The 23,546-nt window shown below is 41.4% G+C and overlaps 1 pseudogene; it reads right to left on the reverse strand.

Annotated features, from left to right (window-relative positions):
* Window positions 1-23,546, reverse strand: part of LOC141373671 (protein NipSnap homolog 3A pseudogene) — a 172,256-nt pseudogene that overhangs the window by 114,817 nt on the left and 33,893 nt on the right.

Genomic DNA, 23,546 nt, shown 5'->3' on the forward strand with positions numbered 1-23,546 from the left:
AGTGTTCCATGATTCATTGTTTGTGCATAACACCCAGTGCTCCATGCAGAACGTGCCCTCTTTAATACCCATCACCGAGCTAACCCATCCCCCCACCCCCCTCCCCTCTAGAACCCTCAGTTTGTTTCTCAGAGTCCATCGTCTCTCATGGTTCGTCTCCCTTAAATCACAACATTGCTACGATTTGTAACAGATATGTGCCTCCTCCATCCTTAGTTAGAGACTCCACTGGAAGTTCTCAGGAGCTACACCTTTCATAGTGGTTGGCACCCCACTCTGTAGCAGCTCTGGAGAGGCCCTGGCTCAGCACAGTGAAGGCAGCATTTCCTTTTCTTGCTCGGCTAAGATTATGCAGTCATCACTGAAAAGAACATTAAGCACTATAACTCCCAAATCAGGGAGATTCTAATCACATCTCAAAGGAAACCAACACATCAGTTCTTTCCCCTGATTTAAGGGAAATTTTACTGCCAGATGTGAGAACCCCCTGAAAGAAGGAAAAAGACAGTGATCTAGGTTCCTAGGTCCCCCAGTCATATCATTAATGCCAAATTCGGAGGGATTCAGTAACTAGTTTAACTGGGATATGATTTCAAGGTTAATTCCCAGTCACTATTGGATCAGTAGACAATATAAAATTAAAGTGGCAACAGGAATTATATTTCACGCTGAATTTACATTATTATTTTCAAGCTCAGCTAAACTGAAAAAAAAATCAAAAGCACAACACTCCAAGCAGCTTCCAGGAAAATAATATCCCAAAAAAGAAAAGAAAACCCTAAACCCCTTTACACATAAACACCAGGGCTGTTTCACCCCCTTGTTTCCAATCAAAAAGCGGTTTGGAATGTCAGCAGGTAAACACATTTAATTGTTCCACTCACTGAAGCTAAGAGAGTCTTCATCTTGGAGGCCCTTGTAAAGGCAATGAAAATGCCAAAGTTCAAAAAGTGTTTTAAGATAACATATATGTTCCAAAAACCCCTGGGAAGCTTAGGGGTCATTATTAAAATGGAAATATAAGATGGGCTATGGTTTTTCCAGGGCAATCATTACATTGTTTGTTCCTTTTATTTCCTAGTCTTTTTCATCATAATTGCTGTTCCTTGCCTTTGAGGAGATGGTGGTGCTTGGTGAAAAACCCCAAAAGGCCCAGAAGTTCTTTCCTGCAGACTTTGCAAGTTCTAGCCATCAGTTTCTCAAATAATTGTATCTGTTGTAAAAGAAGACACAAACGATCTTAACTTTCCAGAGGTTGTCTGAAAAGTTTCAGGGACACTTAATTAATGAAAGAAGATTTCTCTGCAAGGAAGATGTATGGGCTGGATTGTGATATATCAGACGGACCAGTTTGCTCCTCTTGGAGCTCCGCCCCTCACTGTGTGCCTTTGGCCAAATGACAGTATCATTGAGCCTCAATGTCTTTCTCCACAAAAATACTGTTGTCAGGATTAAGTAATGATCTATGTAAAATAATCATCTGTACCTGGCACATAATTAACCCTTAGTGAAGGTATCTATAAGAGGATGAGGAACATAAACTGGTCAAAGAGTAGGAAAATGGGAGGAAAAAGAGAGAGGGAGAGAAAATGGATAAAAATTAGAGAAGCCAGAGGCGGCTGAGAAGAAAGAGAAGCAGTACGGGGCGGGGGGGGAGGGGGGGGAGGCAGGGGTTGTCAAACAAGGTCACTTGGCCTTAAAGTTTTTGAAATCAGCTGAATATACATATCATCTGTGGCCAGCCCCTCAAGAGGGCACTGCGATGGGGTGCCTGGGTGGCACAGTCGGTTAAGTATCCGATTCTTGGTTTCAGCTCAGGTCATGATTTCAGGGTCGTGAGATCAAACCCCATGTCAAACTCTGCACACAGGACAGAGTCTGCTTAAGACTCTCTCTCCCTCTGCCCCTTCCCCCACCCCACACACACTCTCTCTGCCTGTTTCTCTCTAATAAAAAAATAAATCTTAAAAAAAAAATAAAAGAGGGCACTGGCCCTGGTACCAGAACTTTACAAATCATCCTTTGCTTTGTGGGTGTTCAATAAATTGACAATGAGTGATGTAATCTTCACCCTTCCCTGACCTTATATTCCTTCAAAGATATTGGAGGATGGTTATTTAATGGACTAGTAGGGAAAAAACAGTAAATATTAAATCTGAAAAGGTATTAAATGTCCACTTAATCAAACAACAAAATGGCAGGTATTTATTTCATTTGCACAGATGTCCTACCAGTTGGACAGTGCTCCTTAAAGGGAAATTTTTGCCTCTGTGTCCCCAGTACCTGGCACCCAGGAACTCTCAATACAGATTTCTTGAAATGAGTAAGTCTGACATTCCATTAGGCTCAGTACTGAAAAGCAAGAAAGGATTAAGAATAGGTCTCCATCCTCCAGGAATCAGGGAGAGTTCTCCAGGAATTCCAGAGTTGGAAAGGTCAAGATCGATGCAGACTGGATCAGTCTGGAAAGACTTCACGGATTTTCTCAGCGTAGATTACCTACAGAAGAATCTTTGTCGGGGGAGAAGACACCTGAGAGTCTTAGTGGAAATTATAATTGCCTCTTGATACTGACTCTCAAGTGAGGCTCCTGAATGAAGCACACCGATGCTCAGGGGAGCTTGAAAATCACTGGCCTAAAAAGTCATAGGATAAGTCAAAGAAACCTTAAAGGCTTTCTTGTCCAACCAATTCATTTTCCAATGAGGATCTTAAGATCTAGAACAATGAAATGACCTTCCAGGGTCACACAGCATGTCTAGACCTTAGGACCCCTGACGTTGAGTTTTTGTAAATTCAAGCGTTTGCTATTCCATGGACACATTTTTGTCTGTTAAGGAAACTCCAGTGGTCAGCTGAGTATCGGCCACCCAGTCTCCTCCAAGTCATTGGAGGTGCCGCTGCCAATGACTTGGTGACTCCACATCCGCTGCTATCTTTCCAAAACACTTTCTCTCCCTTGGCATTGGCCTCAGCACTTTGGTTCATCTACAGGAACAATGTTAATGATGTCGCCACGTTACTCATTTCAGCAGCCACAAATGAAACAGAGGAATGAGTATTACTCCTTTCTTTTAAAAAAAAATCCTAATGTTTTGTTTTGTTATCCCTCATATACCCTAATAAGAGCCCCCTAACACCCCACTTTCACCTGCTGGACTTCCTCTCCCAAAACTACTCATGCCCTCTTATCCACGAGTCTTTGTTCTAGCTCTTTCCTTAGCCCACAGCACTCTTTCCTTGCTCCCACCCCATCCCTTTCTTCATCTACTCAACCATCAAGGTTTCTGCTAAAAACTCCCTCTTATGAAAAGCTCTTCAGATTACTCAAAATCATAACAAATGGATCTTTTCTCTAAGACCCCAGATGTGCCATCTGCCTCTATTTCAAGTCTCAGTTTTCTCGACTCCGATGTTATTCCAATCACCTTCTAAAAATTGCAAACCTCCAGAAAGCAGGGATAAGATGAATTCTTTTTTTTACTGTTTCACTAAATGTCACAGAGGAGATGTTGGGTATATGTTTGTTAAATGAAGGGATACATGAAATTTCCTATTTAGATATTTCAAAATATTTAGTATTTCTGTGGAACTATGTAAATTACAGTATCTTAATAATTTCATTAGTGAATGAATGGTTCATGGGGTGACAACAGACTCCAACTCAAAAATAAGCTTACTATTACTCTAGGAAATAATACTCGTGAGCTTTTTTAAAAGTAAGAAAATAAATTTTCTAGAAAGGTTAACGAGGCCAACAGAGCAGCTGGGATTCAAGGTTCTCAAAGTGTCCATGATACATGTGGTGAAGAAGGATGCAGGAAGACAATGTTGTACAACTGTACAGTTATAGATCCAGTGCATTAGGGAAAAAGAGAGGCAGGGAGATGGTCAGGGTAATTTTTGTTTCAGATTATATAGGTCAGTGCTTTGAAAATACTCTTATTCAATATTTTTTATCCCCACTTATTTCCAAATAAGGTTTAAGGAAGTGGAAATTAATATCACAAGGAAGGTGTATAACAGAGCAATAATACTATTTTTTTTCAAATCTGTGTCTTTGTGTATTAAGGACAAAGAAAAAATGCACAATGGGCACTTTCCGTGGAAATAAATTTTGCAAAGACATGGGTATTAGAGGAAAAACAGCATCCAAAAATAATCCCAAACGCCTATGATCCCTACAAATAACTAACAGCAGTAGTTATGAAAATGTTCCATTATCAAGCTCAACACCCAAAGAACAAATAATCCAATCAGGAAATGGGCAGAAGACATGAACAGACATTTTTCCAAAGAAGACATCCAAATGGCCAACAGACACATGAAAAAGTGCTCAACATCGCTCGGCCTCAGGGAAATCCAAATCAAAACCTCAATGAGATATCACCTCACACCCGTCAGAATGGCTAAAATTAACAAGTCAGGAAACGACAGATGTTGGCAGGGATGTGGAGAAAGGGGAACCCTCCTATACTGTTGGTGGGAATGCAAGCTGGTGCAGCCACTCTGGAAAACAGTATGGAGGTTCCTCAAAAAGTTGAAAATAGAGCTACCATACAACCCAGCAATTGCACTACTGGGTATTTACCCCAAAGATACAAATGTAGGGATCCAAAGGGGTATGTGCACCCCGATGTTTATAGCAGCAATGTCCACAATAGCCAAACTATGGAAAGAGCCAAGACGTCCAGATGAATGGATAAAGAACATTTGGTATACACACACACACACACACACACACACACACACACACACACACACACAATGGAATATTATGCAGCCATCAAAAGGAATGAAATCTTGCCATTTGCAACGACGTGGATAGAACTGGAAGGTATTATGCTGAGTGAAATAAGTCAATCAGAGAAAGACATGTATCATATGATCTCACTGATATGAGGAATTCTTAATCTCAGGAAACAAACTGAGGATTGCTGGAGTGGTGGGGGGGGTGGGAGGGATGGGGTGGCTGGGTGATAGACATTGGGGAGGGTATGTGGTATGGTGAGTGCTGTGAATTGTGTAAGACCATTGAATCACAGACCTGTACCTCTGAAACAAATAATACATTATATGTTAAAAAGAAGAAGATAGTAGGAAGGGAAAAATGAAGGGGGGGAAATTGGAGGGGGAGACAAACCATGAGAGACTATGGACTCTGAGAAACAAACTGAGGGTTCTAGAGGGGAGGGGTTGACGGGATAGGGTAGCCTGGTGATGAGTATTAAAGAGGGCATATATTGAATGGAGCACTGGGTGTTATGCACACAATGAATCATGGAACACTACATCAAAAACTAATGATGTAATGTATGGTGATTAACATAACATAAAAAAACTAATGATGTAATATATGGTGATTAACATAACATAATAAAAAAACAGTGATATACACTTGAAGAAAATGGGTGTTAGCAAAATAAAAAACAGTCAAGAAATGCCAAAGACTTAAAAAAAAACAAAGGAAAGAAAATGTTCCATCAGAAGTGGAGTCATCCAAGTCTACAAGGTTGATAAGCACCTAGAGATTTGAGGAGAAGCTAAAGACAAATGTCCTCTCTGAAAAGCTTAGGAGATTACAAATCATTCATTAACAAATATTTAGTAAGCACTAAATGAGTGTAAAGCACAGAAAAATGAATTACAAAAAGATGTTTCCTTAAAGAGCTTATAGCCTAGAAGGGAAAAAAAGCATTCTCACACATACTATATTACTACTCAGCAGCAGTTGATGAAGCATAAACTATGTCTCAGAATTCCCCTAAACACTGAAGTTAGCTACATAAAAGATGATCCCAGTTCCCAAAGCACTTATAATCTAAGTAGGTAGACAAGTAATGTATACGAAGCCATTTGCAAACCATATAAAACATTTATAAGTGAGTATCTTAATCTGATAGGACAAGAAATAAATGCTCCCTGAATTTTGAGAATGAAGATTTACTTATAGCCTAAGACAATCAGGAGACGCTTAGGGAAGCAGAGGAAACCCAGAAACTGTGTTAAGCCTTGAAAGATGACTTAGAGTCAGGATCCACGGAGAGATGAGGTGAGAGAGTTCCCAGTCAGACACATCAGACACAGAGAGGAAAACGTGTGACTGACTTGAGGGTAAGAAATCTGTTCATGATTAAGTAAACAAGTTACATTTCAAGACAGGGTTTTTTTGTTTTGTTTTGTTTTGTCTTAGTGTCTAGAATTCTGCTACTGAACTATGTGTGTTTTAAGATGTATTTGTCAAGCACCTGTTGGCACATGACACTATTTCGACTCCACACAAAACCACTAATTGACTGAACCCTTAAGGCTAGATCCTGCCACCTCAGAAAACACCACCAACCAGGACACATGCTGAGCCTTTCTCCTCCCAGTCAGAGTTTCAAATCCTTTTAACTCTAGGAACCCAGGATTCCACGGACACAATGATCAAGGCAGAGCAGAGGAAAATGGAAATTGTAACCACTGGCAGAGTAGATGCTGAAATTATAAGCGGCCCCATCCCCGGCATGCTTAGAAGTGATTCAGTAAAGCATTTTCCCCCCAACATCTCTTAGTGATTCTATACAGCCTTGAAAATGAGGTCTTTCTGCCTCATTTTTCACAATTTCATGATACAGAGAAAAGAAACATTCAACTCTTTTGCAAACTGGAAAAGGAGTATGTTTACATTTCTTCCCATTCAACAATAACTTAGAGGTAGCTAATGAGATTTTCTTTCCTTCCCTGTGCTCCCAGAAGTCATCCATCCTCCACCAGGCAGAGTCTAGCCATGAAATTTTCTACCCAATTTGTGGTTTTCCAGACAGCTAGGAGAGGGATGAAAATGGTTAAGTAATGGGAGTTGCCATAAAACTTATAATTACAGAATTTGCTACAGTGAACACCATAATGGACTGTTTGCTTAAATCAAATATCTGTTCACTCTCTTTGAAGATAAATGATGTATTCTATATCCCATTTTCCCCAAATATACATGGAGAGCATTTTTTCACAATGGTGGTTCTTCTATTTTTCTTGGGTACACCAGCCAGGCTGGTTATAACAGGTACCTCCACTTCACTCAGGAACCACATGCTGAGCATAGCCCAGTATCTAAGCCTAGCACTGGCCAGTGACACAGTCAATTAATACCTTGTTGTAAGACCCTCAGGATAAGCAGACACCTTATCTAACAGGGACGCCAAGGGCATGCCAATAAACAAATTGAGCTAGCCCTGTATGACCTTAACATAATCTAACCTGTCCCTGCCTTAGTTTTTGCATTTGTAAGGTCAAGGAGTTGAGTATCTGTATCTCCAAGGTCTGAATCCTCTAACATCTATGATTCTAAATCAGAAGGAAAATGAGAATTAAAATTAAGCCCCAGCTCACATTCTTAGACAAAGCTAGCTCCACAAAGTTTATCCCCTAAAGAACCTGCACCAAAGTCTTTAATGGAGAATTTCATGAAGGTTGTAGAGGGATTTCCTCCCAAAATCTCTCCTTTCTCCTCTCTCTCCCATATTCTGTATTCTAGCTAATGTCAAGAAATGTGCTTTGAAGCTTGAAGACACTTAGGAAAAGAGTGAGAATCACTTTCCTTCTCCTTCCTATTGTTAGCCAACTCTTAACTGTCCCCACAGGACAAGAGGTGTTGGGAGGATTAATTAGCTAATCTTTGTGAATTGCTTTGCAGAGGAAGAACACTACCCACAGTGTTAAGAAGCATTAATACTCGACTAACTTCACACCAAAAATAAAAGCCCCAGAAGAAGAACACATTTCAAGATTCGGAATAACAGAGCTCTAGACAAAAGGGGACAGGAACAGGGTGATTCTATTTTGCTTAGTTTGGAAAATAAGGAAACCCAACCAAAAAAGATAGGACACTAATCAAAAAGATTCACAACAAAGACCTTAAACGTGCACATGCTCTGAAGGAGGAAATAGGAAAGGTAAGGAGTGAGGTACCTGAAGCCTACAGATTAGAAATTCCATCCTATGAAGGAAAGATAGCTGACAGGTCAGCTCTCCCGTGGGGGCGGTGTGGAAGAACCACTTTGTGTCCTGTTCTCCAAAGCCTTCTGCAAATCCCTCTTTCAAAGAGCAATCTGCTCCTGCAAACCAGCAATGCTGTAACCAGCAGCAAGAAGGGACATTTCTACAATAGAGTCATTTCTCAAGCCTTAGAAGGAATTCCACACCACTGGAAAGAACCTAGCCCCATTAGAACCAAGAAACTCAGGCTGATCCCTTCTGCTGGAAGAGGACAACTTTTCTTCTCAACTAAAAGTTAATGCTTGGGCAAAGTGAAGTAGAGAACTGAGGCATTTATCCTACCAATTCAGAACAAGAGCAATAATATACTGATTTTCTTCCTGGAGATTTAGAGGAAAGCCTGGGGCTAGCACTGTTCCTTGGGATGGGAGACACAGCAACCCGTTTTGCATCCCATGGATTGTCAAACACGCCTACCTCCTGAGCTAAGTTTCTGGTCAATGCTGCCATTAAACCTGTAGAGAGCAAGGTGTTGGTAGCACGCCCAGAATCACCATTCAGAGCAGCCTCTGCTATTCCAGACCCTTGTTTTGCAAAATAGGCTGTAAATCTCTACTTCCTCAATGCATTTCATCTAGTATGTGTAAATGGTCCACAAGGAGTTCCTAAATAATTATACACTCTGTGAATGGGTAATATCTGTCAATCAACTAAAGCTTTTCCACAATGAGACAAAAAAGAGTCTGTGTAGGCACACAAGATGATTTGGACAATTAAATGACTGACTATTCCCTTTATAGGACACATATTGAAGGACTGTTGGTATTTGGGGCTGGAAGAAACAGAGCATAAACCCAAGTGCCCCCATGTTGACTTCTACCTTTAGAAGCTTGGAGAAGTCATTTAAGCATCCTAAAACAAACGCTTCTCATCTACCAAGTGGAAATTATAATAATATTTATCTCACAGAGTTGTGATTAAATGGAATTAGGCATGAAAAGCACTTAGGTGAGTACCTGCACTCAATAAATGTTCATTTTTTATAGTATTTGGATTTTTAAAACTTATTGTTAATTCTATTTGTACTCAGGAAAAAAATATTATGAAAATTTAGCTCCAATCCCATGAGCACAACTGTTTTCACTTTTCCATGTTCCCTTCCAATTTTTATCCTTAAATATACATACTTTACACATTTATAATTATATTATGAATATGATTTTTATGTTTTATATTATAATTTAAATTATGCCATAAATACTTTCCATCACATTTCAGTCTCTGTAATTACAGTATATAAGGCCTCCACGATGTGCATTAACCTGGCACACCAGAGTTAACAAGTTCCTCCATTGGGGAGTGGGGATTGTATGAGAGAGAGAACACTGAATTTGGACTAAAAGTATAGATTTCCCATTTCCTCCCTTTAAGCACATGCATGTTCAAGTGCTTTATTGTGGGTCTTTTTGACAAGTGTCCTATCTTTGTTGGTTGAGTTTCCCTGCTTTCCAAACTAAGCAAAACCGTCCAAACTCTACCACTTGATTCGACTGTGCAAACTTAAGGAAACCATATTACTTCCCTAAGCCTGTTCCCTCATTTATAAAATAAGGAGGAAAAACAAAACCACCTCCCTTAGAAGGTCATTGTGAACATGAAATGAGATAATTTATGTGAAAATAATCTGTGAGCTGTAAATTAAAATACCCCTGTATGTTAAAAAAATATATCTATGTATTTTATTACTTTTTCTCTTTAATGATTTACTTGGCACCATTCTCCAAAGAGGAATTACTGTGTCCAAGAGTAGGTCCATTTTTGTGACTCATGATAGGTATGGTTAAATTGCTTAAATTGAAAACAAATGGATAAAAGTATGCTTCGTCCTCTACTCCAGTACTCTCAACAACTATATCCCAAACACAGAGATAAGTGTGTATATGCAGAAAGCACATGTGCACTTGTATGTGGATACATCCACATGTGTGTGGATATACATAATATATAATGGTTTGTTTTGAGGCATTGCCATGCCTGACACTAGAGTTGGAAATGAAAACAGGAATGTAAATAAACCCTTTCTGTTAAATTAATTCTTATTTTACCAGTACTGGTAAATCATGGCATTAAGAAAACGTGGCAAAACCACATTTGCCATCACAAAGCCTTTAAATGTGGAAGGAATACATATATACTTAGTCTGGAACATGTTCCTCACCCCATCTACAGTAATCCTGCCCTGGAGGGGATAGGTACCCACAAGAAAGAAGGGAAAGGAGAAATTTCCAAGGACAGGCTTTGGAGTGCGGTCCCTTAGGATGAAAATGAAGAAAAATGAGCAATGCCATCGAAGCATATCGGCAGCCAGTACTCCTGCTAAATGCACCTCTTTTTATACCTTTTCATCTTTTTTTTTAATCCCCCAACACACACACACACACACACACACACACACACACACACACACACACTATCTCTCTCTCTCTCTCTCTCTCTCTGTCTCTCTCTCTCTCAGTAAAAGCCCTTTAGGAAATGTTCAGTGTCCTCTTGGGTAGGGGAGCTAAGGCAAAGGGGGCCATGTTCTCCCTCTAGGGGGCAAGGTCAGTGGGGTCAGTGTCCCCCTAGTGGTCAGGTATGTAATGGCGGTAGCAGGATGACGGCACATTTGTCCACAGGAACACCAGTCCAGGACCAGGTGCATATCCCGAAGGACAAACATCTGAGGTTGAGTCCCCTTTTTGTTGAGGAGCAGTAACAGACAGCACACACATCCACAGCAAGACTGATCTCATAGAACCTTGTTTAACTCACTGTATCACATACAAACACTGAATCACAAGTGCAGAGCATCAACACCAAACTACATGACCTCAGGCCTACAGAACAATCTTTTCAATCTGGGCCTCACTTCTTTACCTACTTACACCTGATTTTACTCACTTTGTGGAGCTTAGCAGTAGCTTAGGATGTCCTCCTAATGAAGACGAAGGTCCATGCATCAGACAAGAAGCACTTTGAATCTCAGCTCTATTTGAGAAACTTCAGGATAGTTCCTTCACTCTCCTGACCCTTGATTTCCACATTTATAAAAAGGAGCTAATTAAAACCTCCCTCATCAGATGCTCAAAGTCCCCTTAAACAATCAGAGTTGTGTTACTAAACACATTTTCTAAAACCCACGCTTAGAGCCCAAGAATGCTGTGCCTGTTTTATATTACCACTTAAAAGATCTTCATGCTCATACATGAATTTGGGCTTTCATTGTTCTTTCCATAAAGTCTCTAATTCAATTTAGTAGCATTGTGGACACAAGGAGTCAAGCTCTGGTCTCAATTACAGAAATACAACTCTCAAATGGACAGCGGCAATCTCCTGAAACCTACTTGGGCTCCCAGATGCAACAGCCCAGAACATCATCCCACCATGTTTACAACGAAAAACAGAGAGTCTATGAAGAAATTTCTCTAAATTGATATTTTTCCAGAGAAAGCTGCAAGAAAATCACAAGAAGAGTTTTTTATGACCAATTTCATACCCCATCCTGCAGATGGTTTCAGTTCAGTGGGGAGTTATCAAAATCCTTATTGCCCTACCTCTTTTCTCTTAATTCCAGACAAAAATGAGTACATAAAGGAACTCTACAAATAAATATCAAGTTAAATCTCTGAGATCAACAGTCCATCTTCATAGGTTAATGTCCTTAAACCATGTGCATATCATAGAAAACTCTCTGTTCCCCTCTTGGTTCCTCTCATATCATTAAAGCATGTACAAATGTCTCAGTCACATGGTGTGACTCAAAATTGTGGGTATAAGGAAAAATTCTGGTCAGTGAGATATGAGGGAAGACCTTGGGAAGACATTTGCATTTCCTGAAAGAGTTAATGGCAATTCTTCCTGTTTCCCTTTCTCCTCTCCCCTTCTCTCTTCTTCCTTCTTCCTTCCTTGAATATAGACATGTTGCCTGGAGCTGCAGCAGCCCTCCTGCAACCATGAGGAGCAGCAAGGAAAACTGAAGAGACTCAGCCCTAACATGACAGGACCACTGCACTAAAGCTGGCAACCAATACCTTTCAACTTTTTGTCATGTAAAAAATAAATAAATCTCCATTTTCTTAAGTCCTTGTATTTGAGTATTCTAATATATTCAACTGAATGAAATCCAAACCAATACACCTGATAACTCTCCTCTCGGTCAAGATGCTTTCAGAGCAGATGTTCTCCTTTACAGTTCCATGGGACTGGCTTCCACTCTTACACAGGCTCCTAATTTCACCAGTCTTCAGAGTATGACAGCGGTCACCTCTCAGGGTCTACAAACATGTGACATAAAGAACTGTAAACTCACCAGTCAGTAACCTAGGTCTGTTCAAGTTAGATTAGAAAAAAAGGCAGTCAAAACAGTATCAGAGCCTATAAAATATAGCATTCTTTAGATTAAAACATGTATCATCAACTTTAAAAAGAAAGACAGAAAGGCAAAGAAGAGAGAATGACAGAGTTACAAAAATATCTATCAACCTTCTCTCTTTTTTTAAAGATTTTATTTACTTATTTGACAGAGAGATAGAGAGACAGCACAAGTAGACAGAGTAGCAGGCAGAGGGAGAAGGAGAAGCAGGCTTCCCGCTGAGCAGGGAGCCCGATGTGGGGCTCGATCCCAGGACCCTGGGATGATGACCTGAGTTGAAAGCAGACACTTAACCCACTGAGCCACCCAGGCGCCCTGACCTTCTCTTTATCTTCATAATTAACAGGTGCCATAGCTGAATACAATCATTGTTCTTTACAAAGTCAATGGGAGAGGTTTGACAGAGAAGGCATTTAAGATATACCTTGGTAACTGCTTTTGTTTTGTTTTGTTTTGTTTTACCAATGTGTGCCACTGGGACCACCAGCACTTCTTCTACTTCTTCTCTCTGCCTTTTCTCCCTCTCCTCTTCCTCCCCTAATCTGGGATATGAAGCAAAACCTACCCTCTCAAACATTCCAGCTCCTTTAGGATATTCATTGATCTTTACCCATCATCAATGCTTATAACTGCCTCCAATCTCTCTTAACAGACACTGTAATGACATATAACAAGCTGACCTCCTTTGCTGCATGACAGGTCTTCATAGAACCTTTTAAAGATGTTACTAAAAGTTCTATTTCTCTTCAATTCTATAGTTTGTCAATATGCGGCTTCATTATAGCCCTCGGAATGCAAATGTAGCACAGTCAAGGGACCATAGGAGTACTTTGTGCAAGTTCACCCCCAGGTACACTTTTATCCAGGGTATGTCACTTATATAAAAATCCAGGCTTGATTTGTCTGAAATAAAGGAACAAATTTTTTTCTACAGATAAGTCTATTCTTACTTTATTTACCAATTAAAAATTGTTAAGAATACATAAGTCTGGGAGCACCTGGGTGGCTCAATGGGTTAAGCATCTACCTTCAGCTCAGGTCATGATCCTGGGGTCCTGGGATCGAGCCCCATGTCAGGTTCCCTGCTCAGCAGAGAGCCTGCTTCTCCCTCCTCCTCTGCAGCTGCCCCTGCTTGTGCTCTCTCTATCACTTGTTTTCTCTCTCTCTCTCAAATAAATAAATAAAAACTTAAAAAAATATATATGATCTGTAGTTGTGATAAAATTCCATGGAACTACACACACACACACACACACACACACACACACACACAGTGAATGTAAAAACTGGTGAAAAATAAGGTGTGTAGAGTGTACAAATGTCAATTTTCTGGTTTTAATAGTGATACTATAATTATGTGGGATGTTACCATTGGGAAAATCTAGATGAAAAAGTACCTGGAACCTCTCTGTACTTCTTACAATTTCTGTAAGTCTATATTTCAAAATTAAGGTGTTTTTTTAAAAATTATTCCATAGTCCAGAGAGAAACTTAGACTGACTCTCTTGGTATTCCTAGCACACCATTAATTCACACTGAGCTCTATCTTTGTTGTTATGTTACTTCCATGAATATCTGATATCGCAGGTCTTCCCATTTGTCCTCGTATACTTTAACTTTTGGAAAAATATAAATCATTGATTTATCTCTTTTAAATTGTCTCACTGGTTTTTTTTTAAAGATTTTATTTATTTATTTGAGAGAGAGAGACACAGCAAGAGAGGGAACACAAGCAGGGAGAATGGGAGAGGGAGAAGCAGGCTTCCCTCTGAGCAGGGAGCCCGATAGAGGGCTCGATCCCAGGCCCCTGGGATCATGACCCGAGCTGAAGGCTGCCGCTTAATGACTGAGCCACCCAGGTGCCCCTGTCTCATTGGTTTTAAATTCATTGTTCTGGGCTGTGAAGATCTTGAATCTTGGTTCTGTTATCCAGGAAACTATCTCGACCTTTCTTCTGTCTGAAAATACAAGAATTATGTCTTCTGTCTTCATCAAGACCAGAGGAATCCAGGTTGACATGGACTCATTAATCAGCATTCTTCATGTACATTCACTGAGTCAACTATAAAGGTACTTTGATGTATACATCACTCAACTTTTTTTTCTTCATTTTGTCCACAAAGATATGGCAAACTTTATAAAACATGTGGATGAAATCCTTATAAGCAAGTTTTGTGGCATTTCCCAAATCAACCAATCTAGAAATTCCATTTAGATTTTAAAAACCATGAGCTCAGAGGCCATAAAAGAATAAATTTGACTACATTTTTTTTAAATCAATGTGACAAAACAAAAAGCCATAAGCAAAGTCAGAGGAAAATCACAAACTGGAAAAACATTTCCAACATCATATGATGAACAAAGGACAATTTAATTTCTAAGTATTATTCAAATTAATAAAAAGTTAAGCAACATATTAAAAATGGACAAAGGATTTAAGGGGGGTTCATTAAAAAATATGAATGGTGAATAAACTTTTGAAATAATACTTAAGCTTCTTAATGAACAAATGCAAATCAAAACACAAGAATATGATGGATTTTCCCCAACTAGATTTGCAATTTTTTTTAAATGCTAAAACCTAGTAGTGTCAATGTTGTGGAAAAACAAGGATTCTCATGTTCTGTGCATATGACTATTGAACAAAAGAACCATATTGGAGAGTACTTTGCAATATTAAGATGCATGTACATTTTTACTGAGAACTTTACCTACAGGAATTTATCTTATGGATATACTTGGAAATATATACAAAATATGTGTACAACATTGTTTATTGCATCATTGCTTGCAATAGCAAAACAAACATAAATAATATCCATGTTTTAAAATACCTATAGAACAGTAAAAGATATGGGGCGCCTAGGTGGCTCAGACAGTTGAGCATCCAACTCTTGATTTCAGCTCAGGTCATGATCTCAGGGTCCTGGGATCAAGCCAGAGTTGGGCTCCATGCTCAGTGGGGAGTCTGCTTTCTCTCTCTCTCCCCTTTCCCTCTGCCCCTCCCCCCATTTGTGCTCTCTCTCTCTCTCTCTCAAATAAATAAATCTTAAAAAAAAGAACAGTAAAAGATATGAAGGAAAGCTATTCAACCATTAAAAATAATGAAGTAACTTTATGGGTGTGAACATGGAAAGGTCTCTAAGATACACGATTTATTTTTAAAGGCAAAGTGTAAAACAGTGTACTTGAAGAGAGAAAAAACAATCCTTTTACCTGTAACTTTTGTTTTCCAGAAGAATACAGGGACCTTTAAGAAAGCTCTGATGGGCAAGAGAGGGGAGCTCAGTTATCTTGCAGTGGGATTACAGGCCATCTTTGTTTTCTTCTTTGTATTTTTCTGTATTTAAACATAAGAAATTATTCTTTAATGGCAGAAATAAAACAGCCCAGAGTCTATTTGGTGTATTTGGGTGTTAATGGATCTCTTTTGGCTCTTGATACTCAACTGTTTTAAGTGTTCATTGCCCAGCCACCTAATGAAGCATTCTAGATTTTTGCCAGAGATCAACACCAAGTTAACCAAAGTACAGTTTTCAGGATCCATCTAATTTTGATTTTTAAAAAACCAGGAAGACCTTTTTTTTTTTTTGCCAAACTATGAGTGTCCATGATTTCTTGGAGTACCATCAGCAGTTTTCTAAAGTCAGTAATAAGCTCCAATTTCAATAAGCTGGAAGAATGACTCTAAAACTTTTGGGGTCTCAAATCCTTTTCAGAATCTGATGAAAGCCGATGACTATCTTCCTCCCTTCAAAACATAAGCATTGACAAAAATATTTGTGTCTTACACCAGAGGGTTCACTGACCCACTGAAGTCCACCCATGGAGTCCAGATTATGAATTCCCACACATTAGAATCATCTGGAAGACTTGTTAAAACACAGATTGCAGGGCCCTGGACCCAGCATGCCAGATTCAGCAGGTCTAGGGTGGACCCAAGAATTTCCAAGTCTAAGAAATTCCCAGGGAATTCTGACGTTGCTGGTCTGGGAACTACATTTTGGGAACTAGTACTTGAGGATATAATCCATCTGGCCCTGGAGATGGGAATATATTTGAAAATACGAGGATATCTTCTTACTACTTTCTCTCTTCACCTGGCTTTCACTTCTCTTTAATCATATTTGTCCCTTCCTTTACAATTTGACCACTCTTTGCCATGATAGGGCAACATTGGATGTTATGATGTTACCTGGTCTAACACCTGGCCATCCTCAATTCTTCAGGCTCCACAAAACACCTCATAAACTATTCTTATTCTCATCATTTTTCACAAGCTCCAGTTTATTTTCCTCATTACCGTTCCTGACATTTAACTCACATACTTCCTTTTGTATTTATCTTTGCTGTGTATTTACCTCCATATTGTATATGTTTTGGAGTGAGGAGGATGTATTTCCATCAGAACTCACTAGAGAACTCCCCACATAGCCTGTTTTTATCCTTACTGGGATAGGTCTTTTAACTTGAATTGCTGCCCTTTTAGAGTCTCAAGGCCTTGGGCTTATTTTTGCCTTTCCTTTTGGACGCTCCTTTTCAAAAAGCTGGAGTATGTGCACACCTTGGCAGTTGCAGGCTTCACAATGATGTTTTTCCCCAAAATTTCCCACTGTCTCACTAATGAAACTCCCTCTCTTTGGTGAAAAATTCAGTCAGTCCAGCGGTTCCTTCATTGCCTTCTTTCTCTTCTCAGAGATGACACTGTCCTTAATGAGGACCAGTCAAGAACTGGTTGTGGCAAATTAGGGGGAAAGGTCTGATGAACATGAATTCCTCATCATGCCCTTGTGTCCCCAGATGGCTTTACAATCTGCTTTAGGAAAGCATCACCATATCCTCTGGTGTCCACTTATACGGGCCCCCTAAAAATGTTCCAAAGAATGCCTCAGAGCAAGGCCAGGCTCTCCTACACTTAAGAAGAGAGGAAGTTGGAAGGAAAAGGGTCAGTCAACTGGAAGAGTATGTGGACCCAGGACCTAAAACATCCACAGAGTAGTCCTGAGCCTGAGAGGTCGGTCAGTCTACCTACATAGCCATGGACTCTTCATCCCGGTGTGCAGTTTCCAACTGCTACAGTAACAAGTGACCACAAACAGGGGCTTCCAACAACACAAATTAATTATCTTATAATTTTAGAGGTCAGACATTTAGATCAAAGTGTCAGCAGGGCTGCATTCCTTCTGGAGGCTTCAGGAGGAATTCATTTCCTTCCCTTCCCTAGCTTCTAGAGGCCTCCCACATTTGCAGACTCAGGGCCCCTTCCTGAGATTGCTCTGACCCTGCTTCCATCATCACATGTCCTACTCTGTCTCTGAGCCCCGCTTCCCTCTTCTAAGACGAGATGGGGCACATTCAGGATGGTATGGCTATAGACCTCCTCTAAGGACCTTTATGATTACACTGGGCCCACATGGAAAAATCCAAGCTCATCTTCCTAAAGATCCTTAATTACATCCGCAAAATCTCTCTTGCCATCTAAATTAACATATTCACAGGGCCAGGGACTAGGACATGGACACCTTTGAAGGACCATTATTCAGCCTACCACAAGGCCCCAAAGCAAAATGCAGATGTGAATTCAAATGCAATGAATTTTGGTTTCCCCAGTTTTTAAGTCATTGCAAGAATGTTGCCTGAGAGGTCCAAATTCTGCATATTATTATTATTATTACTATTGGCCGTTTTTATGAAAAGAGAAAAGTCATCCATATCAGAGGGGAGAAATAAAAGAGCTAATATCTGCTCCCTCCACAAAAAAGAAACAAATGAATTAAATTTCACCCCCCCCCATCACCACCACCCTAATCTTCTGTTGATGAGCAATCTCTGTTTAATTTAAATTGAGAGCTCACTGGGGAAACAAAAGTGGGGGGAGGGGAAAGATAATTCTGTCCTCCGACAACACTTGTTTCTCTCAATGGTGCACAGTTAAAAATAATAATGATAATAGTAATTATTCCTGCCTACTATGTTCAGTACCGGTCACACCATCATCCAGAATGAAATAATAAGCAGACACACAACCCCATACTGGAATATACAATCATCAGAAAGCCTCCTGGGGCCAGAAGAATAAAATAGAATGTGATCTCCTGTTGGGCTGCTCAAGGCTGTGAAGCCCTAACAGTCCTAGCAACAACAGCTGCTGTTGGCCATGGCTGGGAATGGGGGTGAAGAGGGGCGGCTGTTAGGTCCCCACACTGTGCCCCTCACAGTGGGCACCATGAATAGGTGTTAAGTGCTTATGTCACAGGAGCACCCAGGGAATCCCCATCTCCCCAAGCAGGTTGAACAACACTGCCAAATGATGGTGAAAAGCTCTGCCCACCTTCCCCAGGACAACCACTAGCTTCCGAGCAGCGGGATTTAATTCAATGGCTCCCACGATGGCTTTGGAAAGTGATTCCTCTAAGAATGGACCATTGTTGGCAGCACATGAGGTGGCCTTGACTTTGCATGCCAGCTCCCATTACGATGTGAAAAGAAAGCATGTATTCAGAACAGCAGAGGGGTCAGTAACATGAAACTGAATGGCCTATGCCAAGAATAATAGTGAGGTCAGAGCTAGCACAGTGAGCTTCCTGCCGGTGGAGGGGGCGAGGGGAGCATCTAAAAAAGGTCTCTTCAGCACAGTTCAGAGGCAGCAGCCCTGCTAAGGATACTCCTATCCTTACTTCCTTGGTATACCCACAGCAGAAGAGAAAGAGCCCTCCAGGAAAGCAAGATGGCACAGCGGTCAAGCAGATGTGCTCTGCAGCCAGATGGCCAGAGTTCAATCCCTGCTCTTGGTGTCTAAACTTGACAGTGAGACTTCACATCTGTCTCAATAGTTAGAAATCCCAAATCCACCCTGTAGTGTAAAGTTGGCTGCCATCTTAAAAGCCTTGTGAAGTTTGGCAGAGTATCTGATCTGTCTATAAGTTGGTCATGATATTGTGAGTTCTATGTGAGATCACGTGCACAGCATACTTAGCAACATGATGTGGTAAGTCCTCAATAGGCAATAGACATCTTTTATCTCTATTATGGTTCTTATCACCTCATCTTCTAATTTTATGACATGTTTCTACCTTGCCCACTAAGTGTTCTTTTTAAATAAAATGTGAGTTCCTCCAGTTTCATTTTATTAATGGCTACATCCCCCAGTACCTAGTACAGTAGAAGGCACTCAACTGGCAAGAAACAGATAATTTGGTGAACTAATGAGTGGTCAAAGTAACTGGGAATGATTAGCCTGAAAAAGAGAAAACAGGCTGAAAAGAAGGACCTATTCCACAAATCAAAAAGGAAGGGCTCTTATTTGGAAGACGAGAGCTAGCTAATTCTGGGATGTCCAGAGAGAAAACCAAGATTGGAGATGGAAAGTTACAAGGAAATTAAAGTGGGATCCATATAAGGAAGAATTTTCTTAGAACTGAACAGGTGGAGAGAGGAAGGGGCAGCCACCCTAGGAGGAGGAATGGGGCTCTGCTTCGAATAGCACTCATCAGGGCTGGGAGTCCTGCTTCCTGAGGTTGGGTGGGTGAAATAGATGCCATCCAAAGCTGAGATTTAATGAGTCTGTAATAGAGGAGTAGCAGCAAGGGGACATCTGTGTTCACTGTTGAGGAGTGTAAAGAAAAAGAACATGCGCTCTACCTTTTCCCTCCTAAATTCCAAACTGATTCCAAAATAACACGCACACCGAGAGAGAGAGAAGAGAAGAGAAGCTCTTTGAGGTTTCCTCTCTATTTCACTGCAAAGATTTAAAAAAAAAAAAAAAAAAAAGATGTTCCCATGTGGGAAATGAGCAATAAAGTCAGAGATGGGCCAGCGTGGGGGAGAAAAGCATGGATGTGCCAAAGCCTTAGAAAGAAATACTCTCCACGGAGACGATGCCTTAGGAAAGCATCGCCCTCTGTATCTGCCAAGGCCGGCCTCCCCTGTCTGCCAAGGCAGCGTCACTCCCACCAGCTGGGGCTGCCCCATGAGCCAGAGAAAGCCAGCCACGAAGGAAGGACATTTGCCCAGACAGATAAAGGATAGCCCGATGAATTCTGGCCGCCCTCATCTGGACACTAGCCTTGCTGGCTCCAGGGTCCGTGCTCGGCGTGGCCAGCTTGCAGGGCTGTGCTCCCAGCCCAGGAGGCACCAACAGGGACTTCAGAGGCCAACCTCCCACGGGAGTTTCCACCGGCGGTTTGCACGCCCCTGTTTTCACACGCCAGCTCTGAACTCTCCGACCTCAGAGCAGGCAGCTTTCTAGGCTGCCCATGGGTGCTAATTATAGCCAGGCGCCTGTTCTGGCACTTCCTTTCTCACGGGCCAAGAGCGGAGCCGGGCTGTGTTGTCACACCTGTGCTGGTTACAGTGGTTTCCTATGACTCGTGGTGCCCTTGGCTGTTAGTTAAAGGGCAAAGCCACAGGTGTGCCTGGGCTGCCTCTGACACAAGTTCTCCCCTCTTCTTCCCTGCCTCCTCTTTCTTCCTTTCTGCTTTCATTCCCGGCCCCCACACTCTTTGACCTCCTCCGCCTTTCCACTCGGCCCCTCTCTAGAAGTTTCTATCTCCCTTCCCTTTGCCTCAGGCCTAGAGGCATCAGAACTCCTGTGATAGTTCGACATTTTGACCTCTGCCTGCAGGATCACATTTTTGTTTCAAGAAAATGCTTATGCACCTGGCCAGTGCACCTCCATACCGTGTGTGTGGTCTGCCCAAAATGCTATGGTCCAGAGATTTCACTTTCCTCATTTTTTTATATAGATTTTTTTATTTTTATTTATTTATTTATTTATTTGAGAGAGTGAGAATGAGAGAGAGAGAGAGAGCAGATGGGGGGGAGGGTCAGAGGGAGAGGCAGACTCCCCGCCGAGCAGGGAGCCCGATGTGGGACTCGATCCCGGGACTCCAGGATCATGACCTGAGCCGAAGGCAGTCGCTTAACCAACTGAGCCACCCAGGCGCCCTCCTCAGTCATTTTTACTCTCATGTCCAGCATCTCTCAAAACGGATGTCACTTATGTTCTCCATCCTTCCAGAAAAGCCTCTCAAAATGTAACAGGACACCTGTGGTCTGGAGCCCTCACGCTCGCCTTCTCAGGCGCTTTGCTGCAGCCTTCTCTCCCTCATGGGTCATCAACCTCTCCCTCTTCTTGATTCTTCCTATCAACCCACAAACATGCTCTAGGGTTCCCCCTTCAAGGAAGCAAAGTGTCCTGTACCTCACATCCGCCTCGACCTATCAGCCCATGCCGCTGCCACACTTCACAGAAAATGTCTTGAGACAGCAGTCTCCAGGGTCTCTATTCCCTCTCCTCCCGTTAGCCCATCCACCTATTACCTTGGTATTTTCACCCCTCCCCTTGGTGGCAACTGCCTTTGCCAAATCACAGATGAGCTCCAAGATGCCAGCTTCAATGTCCCTTCTCTGTCCTCATCTTGCTCAGTCCTCTCAGCATCTGTTGATATCGACGGACATTCCTCTTCCCAGAAACTCTTTTGTCCCTTAAATTCTGCAAGCCCACATGCTGGGCCATTTCTGTACCCAAGCTCTAAATGAAGGAGCCTCTCACAGCTCACTCCCAAGGCTTCTCTCTGTCCCTTTTAAAAGGATCTCATCTTTCATGGAGCACTGGGTGTTATAAGCAAACAATGAATCATGGAACACTACATTAAAAACTAATGATGTACTGTATGGTGACTAACATAACAAAAAATAAACTAATTAATTAAAGGATCTTATCTATTCCTGTGGCTTTAAGTACCTTCTATGCCACCTTTTCAATAGATAACAGCTCCAATCTCTCTACTGCGCCCCACGTCAATATCGACTAAGTACCTCAAAAGCATCCTAGCTAAATCAAGATTGTCAAAATTCCTTTCCAAATCTCTTCAGAAGTGTCTACTGTCTCAGGAAACAGCAGCTCCACTCAGCCAGTTATTTGAGGCATAAACCTAACCCCCCCTTTTCTTCACTCCCCCGCCCAGTATCCAACCCACCATCAAGTCCTTTTTGCTCAGCCTCCAAAACACAGTCCAGATCTCCTCACCACCCCCACGGCCTCCCCTCTAGACTAAGACATCTTCCTCTCCATAAAGACAAGTGCAATACACATTCTCTGGCAATACACATTCTCTGTGCTTCCTTACTGCATCTTGCCCGCCTTTAAGTCATTCTTCACACACAAAAAGGAGGAATCCTTGTAACACATTTGTCTGGGCATGTTCCTCCTGTTTTACAGCCTTCCAGTGGCTTCCCCATTGTTCCTAGAACAGAACCTGACACATAGTAAGAGCTCAGTCAATAGCTGTGGAATGAATAAATAAATGAATACTCAGCCAGGCTCACATGACCAAAGCACAAGAATGGATGACTTTAAGTTGCCAAAGAGAGCTGCTTTTGTTGTTCAGGTTTGATGATGATTTGATGGATAAATAACACCTACCATTTATTAAATGTATCCAGTACTAAGCTGTATCCTTCTCCCTTATTTATAGGACAACACAGCCAGTGAGAGCCAGAGTTGGGATTGAAGAAGAGAACCGCCAGATTCTGTCTCACGTTCTCTCCATCCAGTTCAGTCACACATTCCACAAGTGTTTATGGAGAACCAATTATACCAGGCACTCCGCAAGGCACTGGGGAATGAGGGAGATGGGGTTCTTATCTTTAGGCAGGTTATATTCTGAGAACCATCCTCTCCCCAAAAGGAAATTAATAAATGAATGAACAAAAGAACTAAGTCAACATTTTTAAATGGCCTACTATATGTCAAGTGCCATGGGAGGCATCAGATATGACAGTTATACTAGGGAGTCCCTAGCCTAAGAGGCTCTACTAACTAACTGCTTAACAAGCTCCCCTTGACCTACCCATTCCTGACTAACCATATGATCTGCTCCGCCACATCGTCCATCACACCTTCAAATTATTCCTAATGCCAATATTGTTCAATCATTACGTTGTTCACATAAAATGTCTAGACATCAAAATAGGTGTCATCTCTGCCCAAGTTGGCATTAGGTACCTTGGCTCATAAACAGAGCTTGTCTTAAACCCTAAAGTGGTCGGAGCAACCAGAATGTGCTTATATTTCCAGGTGAGGCGTCAAGAGATGACATTTGATCTGGTCCTTCATGAACGGATTGGATTCAAACACAGGGGTGCAGTAACA

The sequence above is a fragment of the Callorhinus ursinus genome, unplaced genomic scaffold (assembly GCF_003265705.2).
Source record: "Callorhinus ursinus isolate GAN/ISIS: 27379988/994484 unplaced genomic scaffold, GSC_fseal_2.0 scaffold11, whole genome shotgun sequence".
NCBI lineage: Eukaryota > Metazoa > Chordata > Mammalia > Carnivora > Otariidae > Callorhinus > Callorhinus ursinus.